This window comes from Mauremys reevesii, linkage group 10, assembly GCF_016161935.1.
Source record: "Mauremys reevesii isolate NIE-2019 linkage group 10, ASM1616193v1, whole genome shotgun sequence".
NCBI classification, from domain to species: domain Eukaryota; kingdom Metazoa; phylum Chordata; order Testudines; family Geoemydidae; genus Mauremys; species Mauremys reevesii.
Genome location: NC_052632.1, coordinates 65,746,779 through 65,758,845, shown reverse-complemented (window position 1 = coordinate 65,758,845; position 12,067 = coordinate 65,746,779). Strand labels below are relative to the sequence as shown.

Genomic DNA, 12,067 nt, shown 5'->3' with positions numbered 1-12,067 from the left:
GCATCCTCATGAGCGATATATTGGCCAGAATCACCAATACCTATAGTAAACTTAGCAATCCTTCCTGCACTGTCCCCGCATTTGTTACCTGGGACACACCACTGTCCACCTCACACCCCTCATGGCTACAGGTTTTGAAAATTACCACATATACAGGGGCGCTGCCCCCAGCGCACTCCCCCCCGGGCCTCCCCCCCGCCACCATCGCACGCTGGCCCTTCCCCCCGGCAGCTGGCCCCGCACCCCGGGCAGAGCCAAGCCCCGGCACCAGCAAAACCCTCCCTGCGGCCGGGCCTGCGGCGAGCGGCGCCCCCGGGTCCCTGAGCCGGGCAGCGGGGCGCCCGCGGCCCGCGGGGGGGCTACCGCGGGGCGGCCCGGAGCGCGCGGGGGCGCCTGGGGCGCAGCAGCCGCAGGGGGGCGGCGCCTCTCAGCAGCAGCAGAGCAGCAGCAGCAGGGCGCAGCTTGCTCCGCCCTGGCCGGGCCGGTCGCGCGGGGCTGGGGGGCGGGGGGGGGGGGCGCGGCCCTCGGGCAGCCGCTGGCGGCGGGGGAGCTGACTGGGAGCTCCGGGCGGGGGGGCGAGCACGAGGAGACGGGCGGGCGTGGCCAGCGGGGGGAGCGCATGCAGCAGAGCCGGGCAGGGAGGGGGGGAGGGGCAGGGGGCCGGGGGGGGGGGGGGGGGCAGGGGCAGGGGAGGGGGGAGGGGAGGAGGGGGAGAGGGGGCAGGGGGGGGGGGGGGAGGGGGGGGGGGGGCCAGGAAGGGGGGTTGGATTGGGGGGTCAGGGCCCCCCCCAGCCCCCCAACCCCCACCCCCCCCCCCCCCCCCCAGCCCCCCCCCCCCCCCCCCCCCCCCCAGCCCCCCCCCCCCCCCCCCCCCCCCCCACCCCAGCCACCCAGCCCTGGGCACCCCTCCCCCCCCACCCCCCCCCCCCCCCCCCCCCCCCCCCCACCCGCCCCCCCCCCCCCCCCACCCTCCCCCCCCCCGGGCCCCGCCCGCGCCCCGCCCCCCCCCCCTCCCTCCCCCCTCCCCCCCCGCCCGCCCCCCCCCCCCACCCCCCCCCCCAGCCACCCCCCCCACGCACCCAGCCCCCCCCTCCCCCCCCCCCCCCCGGCCCCTCCCCCCCAGCCCTCACAGCCCCCCCCCCCCCTCACATCCCCCTCCCCCCCTCCCCGACAGCCCCCTCCCCCCACAGCCCCCCCCAGCCCTGACCCCCCAGCCCCCCCCCCCCCCTCACCCCCCCCCCCTCCCGCCACCCCAGCCCCCCCCCCCCCCCCTCCCCGCCGCCACCCCCCCCTCCCACCCCCCCCCCCCCCGGCCGCCCCCCCCCCCAGCCCCCCCCCTCCCCACCCCCCCCCCCCCCCCGCCCCCGGCCCGCCCCCGCCCGCACCCCCCACCCCCCCCCCCCCCCCTCCCCCCCCGCCCCGGCCGGCCCCCCCCCCGCTCCCCCCCCCGCCCCCCCCACCCGCCCCCCGCCACCCCCCCCCCCGCCCCCCCCCCCCCCCCCCCCCCCCCCCCCCCCACCCCCCCCCCAGCCCCCCCCACCCCACCACCGCCCCCCCCCCCCCCCCCCAGCCTCCCCCTCCCCCCCCCCCCAGCCCAGCCCCTCCCCTCCCCCCCCCCCCCCCCGCCTGCCCCTGCCCCCCCCCCCCCCCCCCCAGCCCCCCCCCCCCCCCACCCCCCACCCCCCCCCCCCCCACAGCCCTGACCCCAGCCCCCCCCCAGCTCCCCACCCAGCCCCCCCCCCTCCCCCCCCCCCCCCCCCATTCCTCCCCCCCAGCCCACCCCCAGCCCAGCCCCCTAGCCCACCCCCCCTGCCCCCGCCCCCCCCCCCCCCCCCCCCCCCTCCCCCCCCTCCCCCCCCCCCCCCCCCCCCCCCCACCCCCCCCCCCCCCCCCCCCCCCCCCAGCGCCCCCCCCCCCAGCCCAGAGCCCACAACCCCCCCCCCCCCCCCCCCCCAGGGGCCCCCCCCCCCCCAGCCCCACCCCAGACCCCAGCCCTCCCCCCCCCCCAGCCAGCAGCAGCAGCAGCACCACCAGCAGTGACAGCCCAGCAGCAGCAACCATCACCCAGCATTGCCCCATTATGTAATTGCAGTAATAGACAGACCAGTAATAATAAATTTTTTTTTTTTTAAATAATGTATTTATTGTATTTCAAATTATTACAAATTAACCCTAAACCCCAACCTGATCTCTTTGTCCAACACTGTCAGTTGGCACTGCAAGCAGCACACACCACATTCACAGAATACAAAGAAAACAAGAACATTCCCACTTTGTCACAACAGGTGCCACAAAATTTAATACTGTAAGCAGGCAAAGCAAGTGCTGCTTCTGACTTTCACTTTTACCCTTTGTAATCTTGTAGTGCTGGCGCATTGTGTAGCTTTTTATATTATATTACAGGGTGAGAGGCGGGGGGCACCACCACCATTGGGCCCCACCAAAAATTATACGAACCTGCCGCCTATGCCATATACTCTCCATGCTGGGGGTCACTGAACTGTCTTGAAGAAAGCGGTCCTGAAGCAAATGTGACCCACTTCATACTTTTATGAATATCTTGATGTGAAAATTTTAGGGAATTTTCTCACTTTTTTTCTTGTCTGCTAACTCTTTAAATCTAACAGTGTCTGTCTGTCTTGTTTTTCAGTGACCTTGGCTAGGGTATCCTTGAAAAGTATCCTTTCTGTAGGTTGCATTGACAAAAGTTAAACAGGTCCAGACATGCACAGAAGGAACCCCTTATCTAAGGGATAGGCCAGCGTAAATTGAGTCACTACCTGCAGTTTGTGAATTTAGTAGTAATGGAGGATGGCATAGAAAAGCTGGTTACATGAGAGTTGGAGAACCACTTATGGTCATAAATCATACGAAAGGCACCTGTTCAGCAAGGATCGTAATAATGGCTCATATGATAGACACTTGGTTTTTATTGATTGCCAAATAATTAGTAAATATAAGTTGTATGCTTTTAGTAGCTTTTTGGAATTATCTGCTGGACATGTTACCCCACCACAACTCTGTCTGAACAGCAGAGCTCTGATGTTCTGTAACCTTGCTTCCTTAATAAAGAGTTGTTTATTACTTACTAATACTCCAGAGTCAGTTGTCTCAGGTCAGAAAGATAGCTGGTGGAAACCCACGGGGAGTACTATCACTTAGGAAGGCAAGGTTGTATAGCTGACCCTCCTCTCCAGGGCCATCCTTAGGATTTATGGGGCCCTACACAGTATTATTCAACTGGTGCCCCTCTGCCCGATGGCAGTCTGGGCTCACAGCCGTGGGGGGGAGGGATGAGGCAGCAAAGGATACCGAGCCGCCCGGCCCGCCTCACGGTGGCGGAGAGTCACAGTTCCCTGCAGAGACCCCCATACTCTTTCCCTTATGCAGAATGTGCAGTGCTGGCGCATTCGGCTCTGAATACTGCCCCTGCATAAGGCGACTGCAGTGCGCATGGGATGTGCGGGAGCCGACCTGCTCTTACCTGCTGTCGTTGGCGGTGGGTGAAGCTGCTGCTTGGGGAGGCTAGCTCCCCAGCCCACCTGTGGCCCGGCCCATATTCCACCCCTGCTCTGCTCCAGGCCCCACCCCCACTCTGCCCAGGCACTGCCCTCTCTCCCCACTGTCTCCCTCCTCTCTTCCCTCCCCCTCCCCGATCACCCCTTTCCAGCCAAATTTCTGAACCCAAATGAAGCAAATGACATTTGAAAAAAACCTCTTCTGCAATTTTTTTCTAAAGAAAATGGAGCATGTTTTCCACTGCATGCCAGAAGGCGAAGTCTGGATGTGCAGAAGGCACCGAATTAAAAGCACTAAACTTGGGAATAAAAAATGTCAGTCACGGGTTTTTTGATATACCTGAGGTTTGTCAGAGATTTATTTGCAAAAACTGTAGGGAGGGCAAGTCAGCTGACCTGCTGAATACAACATTAAATATTATGGAATACGTGATGCAGCTCTTCTCTGTTTTACATTTTCTTAATCAGTATTTCTAAGATGATTTTATATTTTAAATGTACTGTTAAGACTTCATAAAGTAATCAGTCCAGATTACTACATATTTAACTCACTGAAACAAAGACATTATTTTAAACTAATCAGTCACAGGGGTTTAGTTTGTTCATAACAATGTTCATTGCTTTTAGAAAAAGGGAACACTAATTTACTTTGTGTGATCTCCATAACAATAGACATGTTTATGAAATTTCACCAACTTTACAAAATATTTTTTCCAAAGATTTTAGGCATAACATAGGATTTTATATCTTACTAAGGTACTGATTTTGCTAGAGGGTTCTCTTAAAACTAGTTCATCAAATAGTCAGAAGTAAAGAAAAGGAAACTCATTTGTCCAGCCATCTGGCAGGAAAGGGGTGTTGTCCCTTTAAGGGCTCTCTTCAATGGGGGTGGGGGTGAAGGGAGAAAGGGATGGACAGAAAGGACAGGAAGACTTTTGAAGCACGTTTTTTGTACTATAGTTATTAAAATTAAAATGTGTGTTTTAGATAAGAGTGGTCCTTTGAAGGATTTATTTAAAAAACTAGGAAGATCCAAGCATTTAAGGCTAAAGATGAATACTCTGATTGTGCATCTAAAAATCTATGCAAGGATGTTTTAGAGATGTGATTTTATCATCTTCAGCAACACACTAATGAAATATTTTTAAAGCAAATTTTAAACTAAGGTCCTGTAGACTAACATGTTCTGAATAAATATTACAGTAATGCACAATTGTTTTTGTCAGTAAATGCCTGTTAAATGGCTTCATTACCACTTGAATGGCTCTTTAACAGTTTCAATGTTGTGCTAATAGGTCTGACAGGCTTTTTCACTTTTAAGTTACTAGATCCCCTGTGGAGTAAAGAGTCACCTTTAGCTAAAAGCTATTTTTTTGCTTTAAAGCTCTTTTTGGAGACACTTTAGGGAGAGACACATAGACAGGAAGACAGAGACAGATAGAACTACATATAGAGAGATACAGACACACATCAAACAGGACAGGGAGAGCAAATCAGCATGAAATGAAAGGAGCAGGAGGAAAAAAAATGATTTAAATATAGAAGGTGTGAGAGAACTTATAGAGAGAGGATAACATAGGGAAATAGATTCAATTGGTGTAATGTTTTAACCATTACCCCCCATTTTTTTGTTTAAAGTTAATAATATTTGTTTTTGTTCATAAGTCTCATTATTCTAGTTCTTTTGAAGTTTTTTTTTTGAAGTTTTTGTTTTTTTTTTGTTGCTTCAAGTCTGTCACTGACTGAGTGGTTAGGTTAAGGAAAGTGTGAATGTTATTTTTGATGTGAATGTTATGATTCCTGATTTTTTTGATGATGATTTTGTTTTTTGTGTTTGTGTATTTATTGGTTTGGCCAATGTACAACATGGCGGGCATATATTGCACATGCAGGCAGGCATGTGTGTGGTAGTGATGGTGGTGTGCCCATGATGTGTGGTGTGATGATGTGTGATGTGTGTGTGGTGTGGTGTGTGATGTGATGTGATATGCTTTGCATGGGCTTTATTGCATGGATAGGTGCATCGGGCTTGTGTTGTGTTGTAGGTGTGGTGGTTGGTGTTTGTGTTGCTTCAGGTTGGGAGGCTGTCTATAAGTCAGGAGGCTGTCTCTCTCGAAGATCTCCAAGAGAGGTGATCAGATCTAAGGATAGGATGGATAATCTTGAATTTCTTTTAGTTTTGTGTGTGGCTGTTTGTGGGTTGTAGTGTGGTTCTTTTGTTTTTTTTTTAGGTGTTTTGTTATTTTCTTTCTGTCTCTGTGTCTGGTCTTGGCTCTTCTCTCTTTTTCTTCTTTCTTTGGGTTTTTGGGGTTTAGGCAGGTAAGGATCTTGTAGTGAGAGTAGTCTTGAGAGATCTCTTTATCTGTTCTGGGATGTTGTTGTATTGGCTGATCTGTTTGTATCTGGCTGTGTCTGGTGGGTGGTGTGGTGTGTGTGTGGGATGGAGGCATGTAAGGCATGTAAGTAAGTAGGTGGGGTGGGGGTGGGGTATTGATGTGAGTGTCCATTATTTATTACATAGTGTCTAGGAAAGAAATGGAAATGGTGTGTAGGCTGAGGCTGCTGGTGATGGGTGATGATGAAAAATTAAAAAAAAAAAAAAAATTCCTCTTTTTTTCTTCTTTCCATGATGAATGATGTGAGAGATGTCATCAATGTAGTAGAGTAGGGTGTTAGGAGTTAAGAGCGAGAGTTAAAGTGTCTGTTGTCAGCCATCAGCCATAAATTGGCATACTGGGGGGCCAGGGGCGGTACCCATAGTGCCACCACTGACTTGATATATATATTGTGTCCCAAAAAAAGTTGTGGGTGAGGACAACAAACAAAGTTCAGCCACCCCAGGGTTTAGTGATATTATTCGGGGGATACTGTTCCTGATGGCTTGTAGTCCATCTTCGTGTGGAATGCTGCAGCAGCTAGCTGTGGGAGCCTGCAGGCAGGGTCAGAACAAGGATAGGAAGAGGTGGGAGGGTGGACATTAAAACCCAGGGGTGCCCCAAATTTTCAGGTGCCTGCCGTAAGTCTAAGGACGGCCCTGCTCCTCCCCTCCACCCCCAACACCTTCCATGCCAGCTGAAAGACTGACATTGATCAAGATGAAGAAGAAATGGACAAGGGAAAACATGTTCTCAGATATCCTCAAAAGCTCCAAGTCCAGGGGCCACAAAACAAATGAGTGGAGGGAATGCATGAGAGGAAAGATAAAAGAACTGGGAGGAGCATAAGGAAGTCCACCGAGACATTATGTGGTTCCTGAGGCAGAAAGCACAAATTCTACAAAGGATTATGGAGCAAAATGCCCGGAACACTTACATTCAGCCGCCATTGCACTTCATAGATAAATTAATCTGTCTGGAGCCTGGACTGTAGGGCCAGCATAGCATGTCACAGTATCCCTTCCACTTAACTCTATTGTAAGATATGGTGAATTGCTGTGACTTTGTCTACACTGACAACTGTGTTGTTCATTCAGGAACAGTCAATGCCTTGCACTTCTTTAAATAGTTAGAACCTTTTTTAGAAGTATTTTTATTATTACTGCTCAATAAAACTGTAGTTTGAAAATTGAAGACGTACACCCCAGCAAAAAAATAAATACTCCCACCAAAATAAAAAAATATGTTTATTCATTTAAAATTAATATACAAGCTAAGTACACCAATTCACACAAACCAGCACACTGTGTGGTTATGGCACAGAGCCAAAGTGTGCTTTTAAGGACTCCCTCAGCCATGAAGTGCCTCAGTTTGTTATTGTAATTGCCCTTGTGTGTGGCTGTTTGGACTCAGCAGTCTTTCCATTTTCCCCATCCACCGTGCTGCTGGTAATGTTTCTCCCTTTGCTTCACAAATATTACATAAAACAAACGTGCAGCAATAACCGTAGGAATATTTGGCTCACTGAGGTGTAGCCTAGTCATGAGGCTTCTCCCATGTCCTTTCAGTTTGCCAGATGCACATTCAACACTCATCCTTCACCTGCTGAGACAATAGTTAAAAATTTCCTTGCTGTTATCCTGGTGTATGGCTCCAGGAGCCACTGAAACAAAGTTTTAGCTGGGTCCCTGAGTATCACAACTGGCATTGCAGCCCAATCAATGTGAATGTGTTGGTCTGGGAAAAATGTCCTGTTTGTAGCTTTAAAAAGTCTTGTATTCCAAAAGATTCAAACATCATGCACCTTCCCTGACCATCCTATATTAATGTCAGTGAAGCATCCCCTGTTATCTACCAACACTTGCATAACCTTGGAAAAGTGCCATTTGTTCTCAGGTGTAGGATGGGGCAGAATCGGGATATATCACCCTACCATGTCTTTGGAAGCGTTGTCTATTTCCTGCACGTTGCCCAGAGTCCTAGTTTTGTGCAGCAGGGTGTGCTTAATGGCACACTGGGATGACTGCTTCCCGCACCTTAGACTTTCCAATACAAAATTGACTGTCAGCTGACCAACAGCAGTCTGGGGTTGCAAGCTTCCAGAGTGTGATTGCCACCTATTTCTCCACTGTCAAAACAGCTCTCATTTTGGTGTGTCTGTGCTGGAGGGATCAGATTGTGATGTAAATTTGGCACACTGAGTGCTTGTTTCACTTACCCAGAAGTGCCTCTCCATTTTGTGCATTTAGTCAGTGAACGCCTCTAGCACTTGGCAACTTTAATTCACTGCATCCTTCGCTCTGAAGTTTTCTCATTTTCACTGTGGCATGGCCAGCCACTGTGGTACTTGTTGAAGTTCTGCAAGCACCCTCTCTGTAAGGGCTTGTCTGCACAGCAAGTTAGTTTGTGGCAAGCCACGGTGTGAATCTGCAGTTGGACTAATTTGCCACGTTTACCTGCTACAGCACACTAAAAGTTCTGTAGTATGTGTTAACATTCTGCTGTTTCAAATGGGAGTGTGTCACAGTGCACTACAAAATGTTTAGTGGACTGTGGCAGGGTCCACATGGCAAATTAGTGTGTGTCAGCTTAAAATGCTGCAGATTTGCACCCTGGCTTGCTGTACATTAATTTGCCATGTAGATGATCCCTCAAACAGACACGAGCTCTGCTGATGTATTCAACATCCGTACTTCTGCCAGCAAGATGGCGGAAAGATTGAGAACCAACATGAAAAACTTTGGGAATTTTTAAAAATGGAGTGGAGAGAAGGTTATAGGATGGAAGAGAGAATTATGGGAACTTGACCCCAAGCTCCCACAATTCCCCGAGAAGTATGCTGCTATTCCACAATTATTATTACATGGTGTCCTTCCCACACTTGGGCAGAAACTACTCCCTTCCATTCTTCTCTGTCATTTGCCGTTCAAGGTTGACTGTTCTGTCCTTTGTGCAAGAGTTCTTAGTTTCTCTTGGATGCCTTCATTTTCCCACACTAGTTGTTTTTTACTTGACAGCTTCATGTGGGAGTCTGTGCACTGGCATCCAAGTACATGACCCAAATATGTCCAGCGCATCCTTCTGAATCTGGTAGAAAGAACAAATGGTTGGTGGCTTCTTGGATCTCTTTGTTTGCAATAATGATGCCAAGAGTCTTTTGTAGGCACTTAGTTTGAAGGCATTTAGTTTTCTATATAATGTTTTGGTAGATTTCCAGCTCTCTCAGCCATAGATTAGTACTGAGACTACATTTGAATTGAAAATTCTTAGTTTTCTTCTGATGTTATATATCTTTGATTTCCATATGTTGTTTAGTATGCCTTTCCTATCCTTGATGTCACTTCCTTCTTGAGGTCTCTGTTGACCGATATAGTACTGTCCAGGTAGATGAACTGTTTTCTTGATATTTTTGCCTTTTAATGTGATGGTACTGCTTGGCACCTGAGTTTTAAGGATATTTGTTCTAGCATAACTAATTTTGAGCCCTGCTTGGCTGCTTTTTGTGCCAGGTTGTCTGTCTGTCTTTGCTTGTAACTTTTCAGGGGTGTTGCTCAGTAGTGCAATATCAGCAAAGTTTAGGTCTCCTAGGCATATGCCATTTACCCACACTGTACAAATATTTGTGTTGATTACACACTTCAGTATCCAGTCTGTGGCAGTGCTAAACTGTGGAGATAAAATGCAGTCCTGTCTCCACACTGAGCCAGTCTGGTTGTTCACCCTTACTGATCACTTTGTATCTCTGTACATGGTGATATTGACAACTTTAGTTGGGATTCCAGAGGATTAAAGAATATTCCACAATGTATGTCTGTGCAGCTCGTGAAATATGTATTACAGCATGTGATCAATGTATGAGTTATGTCGTTATTTGTTTCATTAGTTTTAAGTGCTTGGGTTCTGCAAATTATATTATAGGGAAAGGCTTATTATTTTGCAATCTTAACTAGCTTTGAAATGAAGTGTGGTTTATCTAGGGTCTGTGCATGAAGGGAATCTTTTGACCCAAGTGAGTTGTTGAAATCTGTTTGGTCTGGCTAATGATCTCTATGAGAGGTGCTGTAATTCTTCGAATGAGCTACCAAAAGCAGAATAAATACTGTCCTTTGTAAAGGAATGCAGGGTAGCTAATTGGAGAATGCTGTAGACAATCATTGGGAAGAAGAATTCTATTGGTCATCTTCAAAGAAAAAGGGAACAAAATTTTAAATTAAACTATAGCCCAGGAGCAGACAGTGAACTTGTATGGGAAAATGAGCGTAAGGTGCTGCTTCATTCCCTTGCATGGGTTTACTCAGACCATGGCTTAAGTAATATAGGAGAGGAAGTAGGAGCCGCAGAGCCACTACATCTTTCCCCATTCATGTGGGTGGGAGGGGGCGGGGAATAGGTGAAGCCTTGACTGTGCCATCCTCTCACCCTCTCCAGCTCTATGTGCCGTCCAGCATAGCTTCTCTAATATGCTAGGGAACATATATTGCACCAGTTATACCTCTGATGCAATTTATGCCTTTGCTAGAGCAGTGGAGAAACTGGAAGGGAAATTGCTACTCTTGGATTCATCTACTTCCTGGGCTGCTGGGACAGTATAACAACATACTGTGGCAATCTCTGGGCTCATAGAAAAGTTATATTGAGCCCTGTGTGTCGTTGATATTTATATTGTGTTTTTATTAACATTTCATCTAGGACTTTTTGGCTGTTTTTTTCTTGCATTGTTTTTAGCCTGGTTGCTCAGCCTGGGTTAGATAATATAATTCTCAAAGTTGCTTTTTCTGTTTGAGTTCCAATTCCTGGTAGTGGTGCTGCCCATAATGTGTAATACTCGATAGTTGATACTGTGTCAGAAAAGAATCTTAAAACCCTTCTTAATCTACATTTATGTAGGAAAAAAATCCTGAAGTTAAAGACAGTGATAATGGCACAATTTTCTTCGTTTTGCCCTCTTAATTAAACTATAGACACTCCGGGCTTGGCTACACTTACAAGTTGCAGCGCTGGTGGAGGCTTTCCAGCGCTGCAATTAACACCCCGTCCACACTTGCAGGGCACAACCAGCGCTGCAACTCCCTGGTTGCAGCGCTGGCTGAAAACCCATCCGGGTTGGGGTATAAGGAGTGCAGCGCTGGTGACACCAGCGCTGCTCAGCAGGTGTGGACACTCACCAGCGCTTTACCTGTCCTCCAGGGAATAAGGAGCTATCCCAGAATTCCTGTTCAGCCACTCTGCACATCAGTTTGCACTCTACTGCTCTTGCCTCAGGTGACCCGCCCTTTAAATGCCCGGAAATTTAAAATCTCCTTCCTGTTTGCTGCAGCCAGGTGTGGAGTGCAATCAGTTAATCAGTTACAGGTTACAGGTAACCATGCCTCCACGCGGCAAACGAGCCCCAGCATGGAGCACAGGTGAATTGCAGGACCTCATCAGTGTTTGGGGTGAGGCGTCTGTTCAGGCACAGCTGCGCTCCGGCCGTAGGAATTACGATATCTTTGAGCAGATAGCAAGGGACATGCTGGATAGGGGCCATCAACGGGACGCACTACAATGCAGGGTGAAAGTTAAAGAGCTGCGGAGTGCCTATTACAAAGCCCGCGAGGGTAATCGCAGATCCGGATCCGCCCCCACGACCTGCCGTTTTTACTTGGAGATGGACAACATACTTGGGGGTGACCCCACTGCCAATCCCAGGGTAACGATGGACACTTCTGAGCAGGCTGGGGGACAGGAGGAGGAGGAGGCTGCGGGGGGGGGAGAGGAAACCGCGAGTGAAGCTCCTGGGATGGGGGAAGAAACCGCAGATTCCCTGGAGGCATGCAGCCAGGAGCTCTTCTCAAGCCAGGAGGAAAGTACCCAATCGCAGCAGCAGCCAGCAGTTGCAGAAGGACAAGCAGAGGAGCGGTGTACCGGTAAGCGGCTTTTATTTTCTGGGTGGAAATGTTTCTGGAGAGGAAGGGGGGTTATGGATGCATGCATGGCAGCGTCTAGATGTGGAATAGCCCGTTGATGTGGTCTATCACGTCGCGGTAATCTGCTTCAGTTATCTCAGCAAAAGCTTCATCCAGAGCGTGGGCAATATGCCTGCGCAGGTTTATAGGCAGAGCCACTGTGTCCCTTGTCCCAGTGACGGTGACGCGTCCGCGCCACTCTTCGGCCAGGGGGGGGGGGACCATTTCT

The 12,067-nt window shown here is 50.1% G+C and overlaps 1 protein-coding gene across 28 annotated transcripts in view; it reads left to right on the top strand.

The window, feature by feature from the left end:
* SNX29 (sorting nexin 29) overlaps positions 1-12,067 on the top strand; it is a 484,058-nt gene that overhangs the window by 100,996 nt on the left and 370,995 nt on the right. Inside the window, exon 15 of one of the 28 annotated variants that reach the window (XR_005585779.1) lies at positions 2,651-3,007. The exons of the other annotated variants lie outside the window; for them this stretch is intronic. The gene's annotated coding sequence lies outside the window, so the exon portion shown is untranslated. Of the gene's footprint in view, positions 1-2,650; positions 3,008-12,067 lie in introns of those variants that run through there. 28 annotated transcript variants of the gene reach the window in all.